This window comes from Vicugna pacos, chromosome 30 (genome assembly GCF_048564905.1).
Source record: "Vicugna pacos chromosome 30, VicPac4, whole genome shotgun sequence".
In the NCBI taxonomy this organism is placed as follows: Eukaryota; Metazoa; Chordata; class Mammalia; order Artiodactyla; family Camelidae; genus Vicugna; species Vicugna pacos.
In genome coordinates this window covers 31485686-31499555 of record NC_133016.1, presented here as the reverse complement: position 1 = coordinate 31499555, position 13870 = coordinate 31485686, and the positions used below count along the sequence as shown (strand labels likewise).

General features: G+C 36.3%; 1 long non-coding RNA gene across 1 annotated transcript in view; it reads right to left on the bottom strand.

Annotated features, from left to right (window-relative positions):
• The window catches only part of LOC140690362 (uncharacterized), a 50652-nt gene that overhangs the window by 31371 nt on the left and 5411 nt on the right, over nucleotides 1-13870 (bottom strand). Inside the window, exons 3-4 of the long non-coding RNA XR_012065629.1 lie at nucleotides 11752-11952; nucleotides 11261-11395 (exon numbers count right to left, since the gene is read on the bottom strand). This is a non-coding gene — a long non-coding RNA (uncharacterized lncRNA). The remainder of the gene's footprint in view (nucleotides 1-11260; nucleotides 11396-11751; nucleotides 11953-13870) is intronic.

The window sequence follows — 13870 nt, the reverse complement described above, 5'->3', positions numbered from 1 at the left end:
AGCATCCACAAACTGCTTTACTGAAAATCCTTAAAAGTGAGAACTTCATTAAAGCAACGATAAGTGAGGGGAAAAAATAGCTACAGACTAGTGGAAGTTTTATAACGTGTAAAAATGACAAAAGGCTATTCATGAGCATATTTTTAAAAACCCCTACACTTTAATAAGAAAAACAACAATCTGACAACAGGTTGTACACTGCTGTAGGAGAATCCATGCAGATGGACTCTTATGTGAATGGGGCTGGAGCTGTAGAATTAGTTAGTCTTGCAAGTAACTCAGTTAAACACAAATGCAAATGGGATACACTTCTAGAATATCTGAGGAAATATCTTGGAAAACTTACTCCTCTATGAAGCAATGACAATGGCAAAATTTGTCAAAATTAACCTCTGTAGAACTCTGGAAATTAAACCAAGACTTCCAGCAATCCGGGGAGTCTTTATTTGAGAAAGAAAAACAGCTAAATCTCCATAAAGATAGTGAGTTTTGAGGCATTGTAACTTGATCTACCCCATCCCTGTATCCTCACCTAAATGGTGGCCTTTATAAGCAATAGTCTCACAATCAAGGTAGGGGCAGAAGTGATTTAAAGTTACCCAAAAAATCCGCCCCCAGAGAGCTGTCACTATGTGACCTGTCACAAACTCATGCTGTGCAAACAGCCTGTCCCCAGAGTGTGTGTGGGAAAAAATCAGCAGTGAGTATCTAACATTACAACTGCCTGAGGCAGTGGGACCAGTAGAGGCTAACTAGGTGCTGACTAGGAAACTTAGAAGGCAAAATTGAGTAATGAGAAGTTCTGGGGGTGAAGGTAGGGTTAAAAAGCTCCAAAAAATTCTGAGAATTGTAGAAGGCAATATACATGTGTGGCACATGGCAAGGAAAGATCTGAGAAAATCCTAAGCCTTCAACACTGGCTGAACTTGAGGTTCTGCATAAGCAAGAACTAAAGGCTACGGAAGAGCTGCTGACTGCATGCTGGTGCTGAGGGCATCCCTCAGCATGCGGACACACAGCCACCTGGCAACAGCTCAAACGATTGGCTCCAGGCATTGAAAGAAATCACTGTCCAATCATTACTACAGTGATGACAACTAGGCTTTCTTCACACACACTGATCTCATGGTCATGCATGATAAAGAAAACAGACTTTAAAGAATTTCTTCAGGAAAGTAACTAAATAAATAGCTGCAGCAGCAATGACAATGGAAGCAACAATAAACCCTTGAGATGAGGAAAATCTGGCTTTCAGATCTGCCACATTGTAATATTTTAAATGTCCAGTTTTCAACAGAAAATTAGAAGATGTACAAAGAAACAGAAAAGTTTGGTCATAACAGATGGGGAAAAAGTAGTCAATAGAAACTCCCTGAGGTAGCCCAGACACTGGACTTACTAGACAAAGATATAAATAAGCAATTACACACATGTTCAAAATACTAACAGAAACCATGCCTAAAGGATTAAATTATGTGCACATCTCATTGTACAGAGAATATCAATAAATAAAATTTATAATAAAAACCAACTAGAAATTCTAGAGATACAAATATGACTAAAATAAAAACTTCAATAAGAGGTTTCTCTGTAGATATGAACTTGTTGGAGAAAAAGTCAGTTAAATTAAAACTACTGAAATTATCCAGTCTGTGGAACAGAAAGTAAAAGGAATAAAAAAAAAATAGAACACTGTGTCAGAGATAGGTGGGACACGATCAACAATATCAATACACACATAATGGGAGCGCCAGAAGGACGGAGAGAAAAAAAGGGGCAGAAAGAATATATAAAGAAATAATGGCTGAAAACTTCCCAAATTTGATGACAGCATTAATTTGTACATCCCAGCAGTTCAACAAACTCCAAGTGCTATAAACGTAGAGACATCTAAAATAGGCACATCAGACTCAGTGTGTCAAAAGACAAGAATAAAGTATCTTGACAGCTGAAAGAGAAAAGTGGTTCAACATATAGAAAGGCTCCTCAGTAAGACAGTTGATTTCTCATCAAAAACCATGGAGACCAGAAGGCAGTGGATGGTATCGTCAAAGAGATAAAAGGAAAAGACTGTCACCAAGTATTTTATAGCCAGCAAAATGATTCTTTAAAAAAAATTAAAGGAGAAATTAAGACACTCCTACAAAAACAAAATCTGAAAGAATTCATTGCTAGCAGGCCTGCCCTACAAGAAATACTAAGGATAGTCCAGCAGGTGTAAATGAAAGGACACTTGCCTGAAAAATAAAGAGCACTACTACATGAGTAAAAAAATAAAACAGTATAAATCGAGTATTACATGTAAATGTTTTGTTCTATTTGATGTAAAGGACAACTGCATAAAACAATACTTATGAAACTGTGTAGATGAGCTTATAAATGCATAAAGGTGCAATTTGTATGACAGTGACAGCATGAGGAGGGGGAGGGAAAAGACTGATACCAAAGCAAAGTTTTTGTGTACTGTTGAAATTAAGTTGGTATTCATGTCAACTAGATTGCTTTAAAACAAGATGTAAATTATAATCTCCAGGGCAATGGAAGAGAAGGAGGAGGAGGAAGAGGAGGAGGAGAAGAAAAAGATAAAATAAACAAATTAAAATGACACACTTGAAAATGCTTACTTTGTACAAAAATGTGTAGTAATAGAGGAATGGGAAAAAAAGACATATAGAAAGTAGACAGCAGTTGTAACTTCAATCTGATAAGAAATTACATTAATGTAAATGAATTAAACATTCTAATCAAAATACTAAAGGCAGAAATAAATGGAATAGACAATAGATGAACAATAGAGAATAATCAACAAAAGGAATAGTTGGTTCTTTGAAAAGATCAATAAAATTGACAAATTTTATCTAGTACTGAAAAAAAAAAGAGAGAAGATTCAAATTACTAAAATGAGAAATGAAAGGAAGGATGTCACTACTGCCCTTACAAAAATAACAAGGAATGTAAGGGAATACCATGGATAATTATATAGCCAATACATGAGATAATGTAGATGAAATGGATAAATTCCTAGAAGGACATAAATGACTGAAGCTAATTCAAGGAGAAATAGAAAACTCAAATAATCCTACAGTAAGTAGTAACTGAAATAGCAATCCAAAACTTTCACACAAAGAAATGCTAGGCCCATATGGCTTTGTTGGTGAATTCCATCAACTACTTAAAGAAAAAACAAAAACAAAAACAAAAACAAACAAAAAATGCTTCACAAATTCGTCTGAAAATAAAAAGGTGGGCACACTTCCCAATTCATTCAATGAGACTAGTATCACACTGATACGAAAATCAGACAAAGGGATCACAAGAAAACTAAAGACTATCTCTTATGAATATAAATGCAAAAATCCTCAACAGAATACAAGCAAATCCAAAACAGTAACATATAAAATAGACCACCATTAAGTGGGATGTATCCAGGTATGCAAAGGCAGTACAACATACAAAAGTCAATTCATGTAATACACCATATTAATAGAATAATGGATAAAAACTAGGAATAGAAGAGAACTTCCTCAACTTGACAGAGAACATCTATGAAAAACCTGAAGCAAAGATCATACATAATGCAGAAGCACTGAATTATTCCCTCCCAAAATCAACATTGTACTAGAGGTTCTAGTCAAATCAATCAGACAAAGAAAATAAAGCCTCTAGATTAGAAAGAAAGAAATAAAACTGTTTTGATTCCAGATGACATGATATTATATATTGAAATCACAAGGAATCCACAAAGGATAAATAGAAAAGAAAAAAATCCTCTTAGAATTAATAACCCAGTCTGACCAAAATTGTAAGACACAGATGAATATATGAAAAGTAATTACATTTCTATTCAACAGCAGTGAATAATCTAAAAATAAAATGAAGGAAACCTTTTCATTTACAATAGCATCAAAAAGAATAAAATAATTAGTAATATTAAGAAAAAATATGTGGAATACTGAGAAAAATATCTGAAACTTGTATATTGAAAACTAAAATACTACTGATAGAAGTTAAAAATGACCTAAAATAAATGGAAAGCTCTTCTGTGTTCATGGATCAGAAGCCTTATTATTGTTAGGATGGCCATTGTCCTCAAAATGACCTATACATTCAATGCAGCTCTGGCTTTTTGGCAGAAATGAACAAGCTGATCCTAAAACTAATATGTAAATGCAAGATACCCAAAACAGTCAAAACAATCTTGAAAAATAACAAAGTTTTGAAGTTTCCAAATTCAAAACTCACTAACAAAACTGTGATCCATACAGTGTGGTACTTGCAGAAAGGACAGAAAAATAGATTGAGAGAAAAGAACTAAGAGACCATAAACAATGTCTTACATGCAGCCATTTAATTTTTGACAAAGGTGCCATGACAATCCAATGGGGAAAAATAATCTTTACAAAAATGATGCTGGGACACCTGTACATACACCTGGAAAGAAAGAAAACTGAACTTTTATCTTAACACCATTTATGGAAATTAACTCAAAATAAATCACAGACCTGAAACTATAAAACATTTAGAAAATGAACAATGAGGAAATCTTCAGGACTTTGGATTACAAATACTTGTAATATATGACACCAAAAGCACAAACAACAAAAGAAAAAAATCAAGTAAACTGGACTTCAGTGAAATTAAAAACTTCTGTGCTTCAAAGGACTTCATCAAGAAAGTAAGAAGACAATCCACAAGATGGATGAAAATATTTCCAAAATTTTCCCTGATAAGGGACTTTTATCCAGAATAGACAAAGAAGACTTAAAACATGGCAATACAAAGACATATGTAATTAAAATGGGCAAAGAATGTGAATATATGTTTCTCCAAAGAAGACATACGAATGGGAACTAAGCACATAAAAAGATGTTCAACATCAGTAGGCATTAGGGAAACAGAAATCAAAATCACAATGACATACCACTTCATACCAACTAGGATGACAAATATATATGATATATGATATATAAATATGAATTTATAAACCCAGTAATAAAAAGTGTAGATGAGGATTTGGAGAAACTGGACTCCTCATACATTACTTCTGGACATATACAATGCTTCAGTCACTTTAAAAGCTATATTAGCAATTCCTCAAAATGTTAAAAGCAGAATAAATCCCAGCAATTCCATTTTTTGATATATCCTGAAGAGAAGTGAAAATATGTGTTCACATAAAAACTTGTCCATGAGCATTTACAGCAGAATTATTCATCATCAACTGATGGATGGATAAGCAATGTGGTGTATTTATAACTATGGCATATTATTTGAATACAAAAAGGAATTTGGGTATTGATATATGCTAGACTATGGATGAGCCTTGACAACGTCACACTAAATGAAAGACGATAATCAAAAAAGGCAGCATACTGTATGGTTCTACTTATATGAAATGCCTAGAACAGGCAAACCTGTAGAGGCAGAAAGTAGAGTGGTGGCTGTTGAGGGCTAAGGGAAAGGAAGGTTAGGGACTGACTTACTAAAGGGTACTGGTTCCTTTTGGGGGTGATGGCTACACAACCCTGAAATGTACATAAAACCCTAATGCACACTTTCAAAGGCTGCATTTTACGGTATGTGAATTATATCTCCATAAACCTGTTATTCTTGAAGCTGAGCCCACCTATGGAGCAACTGACACAGCACTGACTGTGGCATCCGAACGGGGAGTGACCCACCCGCCCACCGCGAAGGAGAGCAGCACCTGACCCAGTGTTGGAGGGGTGCAGTCTTCTTGCCAATGGACATTGTGAGCAGCACAGATGAGGGGGCCAACAGAGCAAGCTGAGTTCATGAAACAGGGAGAAGACACAAAGACCTCTCAATAAAACCATTAAGAGCGTTCAGTCTCTAGGAGAACACATCTTTGTTTTTAAAATCTTTTTATACCTGTTTTATTTTCTATTAGCTTTTTAATCTTTACTTTTTAAACAGTTCTATATGTTTACAATTCTCATTTCATTTTTAATTCTCTTGGATTTGATCTGTTATTGATTATTCACAGGTTTTAAATATTGTGTTTTGAGTTTTTTCTTCTTTGCATTAAGGTTTTAAAAAGACATCTCAACTCGATTCCTATTCTTCTTCAACTTGCTCTTCTATTATTGATTATACACTGTTTTCAAACCTTCTTTTCCTCCATTCTTTTAAAATTCTATTTCTCTCTCTCATTTTTAAGTTTTATTCCAGCATAGGCCTTAGATAGATAAAGAAATAAACCCCTTTAAGGGCCACAATAGATAACTGATACTCCTTAAGCCACAGTGCCAGAGAGATATGAGCAGTTGAAGAAGCAGAGAAAGTATTCCCAATTAAAAGAGAAAGAGAAATCCCCTGAAAGAATGATCAATGAAATAGATATTAATGGCCTATTAGATCAAGATTTCTAAAAAGAAGTGATCGAATTACTGAAGGAACTAAAAGAGATAGTATTTAGAGACATAAAATATGTCAAAAACAAAATAGTAGCTATAAAGAAGAGCCAAGTAGAATTGGTAAATTCATTGGCTGAAATGAGATCTGACCTAAAGGCAGTACAACTCAGGCTAGATAATGCAGAGGAACGAATAAGTGACCTAGAAGACAGGACAACAGAAAGCACACAATCAGAACAGTTGAGAGAAAAAAATAAAAAACAATGAAAACAATATATGGAACCTATGGGATAATATAAAGCATGCCAATCTATGCATCATAAGAGTTCCAGAAGGGGAAGAAAGAACAAAGGGGATGGAGAAGGTATTTAAAGAAATCATAACTGAAAAATTCCCAAACATAAAGAAAGAATCAGACACCCAAGTACAGGAGGCTCAGAGGTTCCCAAACAGGAAAAGCCTAAAGAGACACACACCAAGACATAACAAAATCAAGATGGCCAGACTGAAGGATAAAGAAATGATCCTAAAGGCAGCAAGAGAAAAACAAAGAGTGAGTTACAAGAGATGGCTCTCAGCTGATTTCTCTACAGAAACACTGTAGGCCAGAAGGGAGTGGAAAGATATATACAAAGTCCTGAATGAAAAAACAGATGCAGCCTAGGATACTTTCTGCAGCAAGACTATCCTTTAGAACAGAGGGAGAGGTAATGAATTTCACAGAGAAGAAAAACTAAAAGACTTTAGCAACACTAAACCCATGCTAAAAGAAATATTGTAAGGTACACTCTAAATAAAAAAGAAGCAGGATGATACAGAAATGAGAGCTCATAACTGGAAAGGTGATAACTACCATGAATTACAAATAGAATGAACATGAAATTGTAAAAGAAGACATCTAAATCATTGAGTGGGAGAGGGAAGCAAGAAAATATAGAGTATTTTTTCTTTCTTCTTTTTTCTTAAATTTTTCGTTCTAGGTAGGATGGGTTAGAGATTGCATTACTATCTGTTTAGTACACACAGTTACAGTAATTGCTTAACAGACTTACAAAAAAGTGTAACCACAAGCCAAAAACTTACAAGTGAGTAACAAAAACTAAATACATTCCAAGATAACAGAAAGGAAAATTACCATACCACAAAAGGAAGAAGAAAGGAACAAAGAAGAAATATGAAATCAAATTCAAATAAAAGTTCAAATAGCAATAAACACTCATTTATCATTAATTACTCTAAATGATAATGGACTAAATGCTCCAGTCAAAAGACAGAGTGGCAGACTGGATAATAAAGCAAAAAACTTCAATAAACTGCATACAAGAGACACATTTTAGGGAGAAGGACACATATAGATTGAGAGTGAATGGACGGAAAAGGATATTCCATGCAAATGGAAACTCCAAAAAAGCAGGTAAAGCAGTTCTGATTTCAGACAAAATAGACTTTAAAATAAGGTCCATAAAGAAAGATAAATAGAGGCATTTTATAATGATTAAAGGAGCAATACAAGATGAGGTTATTACAATCATTAATATATATGCATCCAACATGAGCACCTAAGTACATAAAACAACTACTAACAGAGATAAACGGGGAAATTGATGGGAATACAATCATTGTCAGAAGCTTTAACACCACATTAACATCACTAGACAGATCTTCCACACAAAAAATAAATAAGGCAACAGAGAAATTAAATGATACAATAGAAAAATTAGATTTAGTGGATATTTTCAGAGCATTACAACCCCCCAGAATAGGATATACATTCTTTTCAAGTGTGCGTGGAACATTTTCTGGGATTCATCATGTACTTGGTCACAAAAGAAGCCTCAAAAATTTTAAGAAGATAGAAATTATCTCAAGTATCCTTACTGACCACAATGCCATTGAAACTAGAAATCTCTTCATAGAAACAAAGCATAAAAAAAAGGAAAGCATAGAGATTAAACAACATGCTATTAAAAAAAAATGGGTCAATGATGAAATCAAAGTTGAAATTAAGGAATACATTGAGACAAATGAAAATGAAAACAACCACAAAAAACTTATGGGACAAAGCAAAAGCAGTGCTAAGAGGAAAGTTTAGGGCGATACAGGCCTTCCTCAAAAATGAAGAACAATTTCAAATAAACAATCTAACCCACCAGTTAAAAGAACTAGATACTGAAGAGTAAAAACACCCAAAAAGTCAGCAGAAGGAAGGAAATAATTAAGATCTGGGAGGAAATAAATAAAATAGAGATTAAAGAAATAGAGAAAATAATCAATCAAACCAAAAGCAATTTTTTGAAAGAGTAAATAAAATCGAGAACCTCTGGCCAAACTCACAAAGAAGAAAAAAGAGAGAGCACAAATTTGCAAAATAAGAAAGGAAAATGGAGAAATTACAACAAATAACATAGAAATATAGACTATCATATGAGAATATCATGAAAAACTACATAAAAAAAGGGATAACCTAGAGGAGATGGACACGTTTCTGGAAACATACAGTCCACTAAAACTGAATCAAGAAGAAACTGACCACTTGAACAAAATGATCACTAGGAATGAAATCGAATTAACAATAAAAAAAAATCCCTACAAATAAAATCCAGAACTGGACAGCTTCACCAGGGAATTCTACCACACATACAAAGAAGTACTCATACCAGGCCTTCTCAAACTCTTCCAGAAGATTGAAAAGAAGGAATATTCCCAAACTCATTCTATGAAGCCACAATCACCCTGATACCAAAACCAGGCAAAGACACCACCAAAAAAGAGAATTACAGAACAATATCACTGATGAACACAGATGCAAAAAAAGTCCTTACCAAAATACTAGCAAATAGAATTCTACAGCACATAAAAAAGATTATACAACATGCTCAAATGGGGTTCATCTCAGGGACACAAGGGTGGTTCAACATATGCAAATCAATCAATGAAATACTTCACATCAACAAGAGAAAGGACTAAAACCACATGATCATCTCAATAGATGCATAAAAGCTTTTGATAAAATTCAACACCCATTTATGATAAAAATTCTCACCAAAGTGGGTATTGAGGGAACATAACTCAACATCATGAAAGCTATATATGACAAACCTACAGCCAGCATAGCACTGAACGGTGAAAACCTCAAAAGCTTCTCACTAAATTCTGGGACAAGACAAGGATGCCACTATCACCACTCTTATTCAACATAGACTTGGAAGTCCTGAATATAGCAATCAGGCAAGTAAGAGAAGTAAAAGGGGTCTAAATTGGAAAAGAAGAGGTAAAAGTGTCACTACATGCAGATAACATGACACTATATATAGAAAACCCTAAAAGGTCCACACCAAAACTACTAGAGCTGATCGAAGAATTTAGCAAGGTAGCAGGTTACAAGAGTAATGTTCAAAAATCAGTTGCATTTCTTTACACTAATGATGAATCAACAGAAAAAGGAAGTAAAGAAATAAAACACTTTAAAATAGCACCCAAAGTAATAAAATTTCTAGGAATAAATCTAACCACAGAGGTGAGAGAATTTTACACAGAAAACTATAAACCATTGGCGAAGGTAATTGAAGAAGACTTTAAAAAATGGAAAGGTATCCCAAGCTCTTGGATTGCAAGAATCAATATTGTTAAAATGGTCACACTGCCCAGGGCAATATACAGATTTAATGCAATCCCTGTAAAATTACCCAAGACATATTTCATAGAACTAGAACAAATCACAATAAAATTTATATGGAACCACCAAAGACATAGAAATTCCAGGGTATTACTGAAGAAAAAAAAGAAAGAGCCTGGAGGAATAACTCTCCCAGACTTCAGACAATACTATAGAGTTACAGTCATCAAGACAGCATGGTATTGGTACAAAAACATACATATAGACCAATGGAACAGAATAGAGAGCCCAGAAATGAACCCAGAAACTTTTGTTCAACTAATCTTCGACAAAGGAGGCAAGAATATACAATGGAATAAAGACAGTCTCTTCAGCAAGATAAACATAAGACAAGATACAATAAACCCCCTAGAAGAAAATACAGGCAAAATATCTGACATACATCTCAGAAATGTTCCCTTAGGGCAGTCTACCCAAGCAATAGAAATAAAAGCAAGAATAAACAAATGGGACCTAAAGAAACTTACAAGCTTCTGCACAGCAAAGGACACCATATGTAAAAAAAAAGACAACCTACAGAATGGGAGAATATTTTTGCAAATGAAACTGACAAAGGCTTGATCTCCAGAATATATAAGCAGCTCAAATGACTTAATAAGAAACAACCAAATAACCTAAACCAAAAATGGGCAGAAGACCTAAACAAGCAATTCTCCAAGGAAGACATACAAATGATCAATGGGCACATGAAAAAATGCTCAATGTCACTAATTATCAGAGAAATGCCAATCAAAACTACAATGAGGTATCACCTCAAACCAGTCATAATGGCCATCATTCAAAAATCCACAAATGACAAATGCTAGAGAGGCTGTGGAGAAAGGGGAACCTCCTACACTTCTGGTGGGAATGCAGTGTGGTGCAGCCACTGTGGAAAACAGTATTGAGTTCCGTCAAATGTCTAGGAATAGACTTGCCATATGACCCAGGAATCCTGCTCCTGGGCATGTATCCTGAAGGAACCCTACTTCAGGATGACACCTGCATCCCAATGTTCATAGCAGCACTATTTACAGTAGCCAAGACATGGATACAGCCTAAATGTCCATCAGCAGATGACTGGCTAAAGAAGTGGTATATTTATACAATGGAATACTACTCGGCCATAAAAACTGACAATTTAGGGCCATTTGCAGCAACATGGATGCTCCTGGAGAATGTCATTCTAAGTTAAGTAAGAACGGTAACAAGGAATAAAGACAATTACCCACAGGTACAGTTATTTTGATTAAAATATCCACACAGAAAGCAAGTCACCCCCACGACTGCTGCCAGGAGGAGCATCTGAGTGTAATAGCCCAGCCAAGCAAAGTAGATTCTGAACTTCTCTCCTTAGAATTTCCTGCAGAAAGACAGAAGGAAGTTTCAGAAGACACAAATAATCACTCTGTAGCTTCATCCTCATGTTAATTTATTTTTTTCTTTTTTGGGGGGCATAACTAGGTTTATTTATTTGTTTTTAAATGGAGGCATTGGGGATTGAACCCAGGACTTCATGCATGCTAGACATGCACTCTACCACTGAGCTATACCCTCCCTCCATCATATTAATTTCTGATTCTAAATCAAGGGGGCTTTAAGTTTAATCCTCCGACTCAATTCACTCTTAAAACATATGCGTTTTCATAGCAGCCCCCAAATTCTACCGTGAAATAAGAAGTGTTTTATGTATCATAGAAGTACAGATCACTGGCTCACCTGCTGAAGAGAGATAAATGAGAACAGAGCAAAGGAGAGGACGAGGCTGACTCCAGAGCAGATGCAGGGGATCATCACCACTCACTGGACAGTCTGGCACATTCAACAAATCCCCCCAAAAATCATTCTTAACAGGGTTGACACAAGTGGACATCAACAAGTGGCTCAGTCATCTGCTCCTGCCTTATCTCGGGAATGTCCCTGGAGCAAATACATCGTAAACCACAGATAATAAGGAAATGGCTGATAATGATAACAACTGGGAGTGCAATGTCTGTCTGACAAAATATTTATAAAACTCATTGTGGGAATGGGAGAGGGCAGGAGGGATGTGACTGAGGAAGGCACTGCCCTGTATTCTTTGTATCTAGCACGTCTGTTGTTCCTAGGTTTTAAAACCTCTTCTCAGTTAACCTGGAGTAGATGGAACAGGCCAGGGAGGCAAGATTAGAAGAAAGGAGGCAGGGCATTAAGTGGTGCCAGGCTGATCCTAAAAGGGAGACCGACACAGACAGGCAGACACAGAGAGTTTAGGGATGAGGTGGAACAATGAGACGGCGGCTCAGGTGTGTCTTGCTGTTGCTGAACCTTCCCTCAACTGGCTCACTGATGACTCGGCAGTGCTGGGTAAAACCTGTGGATTTCCTCAGCTCTGAGTTCTCTCTGAGGCTTCCGGCTCAGTCTGGAGCTGAGATGAGTTCCGTGGGCTTAGCCTAGGGGGGACTCAGCTCCGAGAATAGCCTGGAATCCTGGAAAACTTCACGCAGGAACCCCGGAGGCTGGACCAGCACTCACAGGGCTGCTGTGAGACCAGCTCCATAGTCAGAGCCCTGGGCATGGACCATTCCATGGGGAAAAGGGCTGAGCCCGATGCCAAATCAGATAGGAGCGAAAAAGTGTGTTCATTCTCATGTGACTGGGCTTTGTGGCCTGGCTCACGGGTGGCAGGCTCAGGATGGTGTCTGGCAGAGAAAACCCTGGCAATGGGTTTGAGATGTCTTGGACTCTTTCTTGTTAAGCTTTTTGTAATACATTCTTATCAACTATCCATCCTGAAAATGCCAAATTCAAAACTGAAAGAATGTTAGAAGTTGCCTGCTCTAACTGCCCAATGGTAAACACACCCTGCTACAGTTAGAGAGCTGGTCAGGCAGCCTCTGCCTGGATATTTACAGTGACGGGGAGTTCATTACTTCCAAAGGTTACAAGTCGGCAGGAAGGTCAGACAGAATTTTTGAACCTTAAACAGATATCTGCCTCCGAGTCCTTGCTGAAAGGCAAGGAATAATGAGGATCCCTTCAAATGTAGTTTTGCCTGAATGTTATCTCTCTCTGTCAAAAGCACCCCAATTTTTTTTTCAAAATTCAGCTTTGATTTCTTTTTATCAAAGTAATGCCATACATTTAATAAAGAGTCAAACAGTTCTCGAACACCGATTGTAAAAAGGAGCAGTTCCCATCAACCGCCCCATTTCCTGGCCAGAAACAACCACGTTCAGCTCCTACTGCTGACTCTTGGAATACTTACTCCCTTTCTCTGACTAATATCCTTGTAACACAGCCTACTGACTTTTTCAGCTTTATGTATCACCTATTTAACTTTCTATTTTGGAAAATGAGGATTCAGCTCTCTTTCAAACCCCATCTCATCTACACACCCAAACCTTCATTCTTCCAACCTTTTGATACAATTACATTATAATTTTCATCAGCTCAGTATCCTTGATTTACATTATTATTACTCTGTACAGACTATTCAAAGCTGTAGCAATTTGTGCTAGTCTTACCTTTTCTTCCCTACTTCGTTTTCCTGGAGTTAATAATTGTCTTGGTTTTTCATAGCTTAGATTTCTGTGCACTTAATAATTCAACTTCAGACCTTCTCTTAACGAACAACTTTCACAATACTTTCCAATACATTGTCTACAAATTTCATCTCCTTGAATAAATCTCTTCAGATCTCCTTCCACATGGATTAACGACATGCTAGTCTTGTCACAGAGCTCATGGGGCCACTAGTGGGAAGTAACATGGGAATACATGGACCAGGATCAGGGAAAAGATCAACATAATTGCCTTAGCAATACATACTTAAAATAGTAGGAAAATTGTTTTCTTT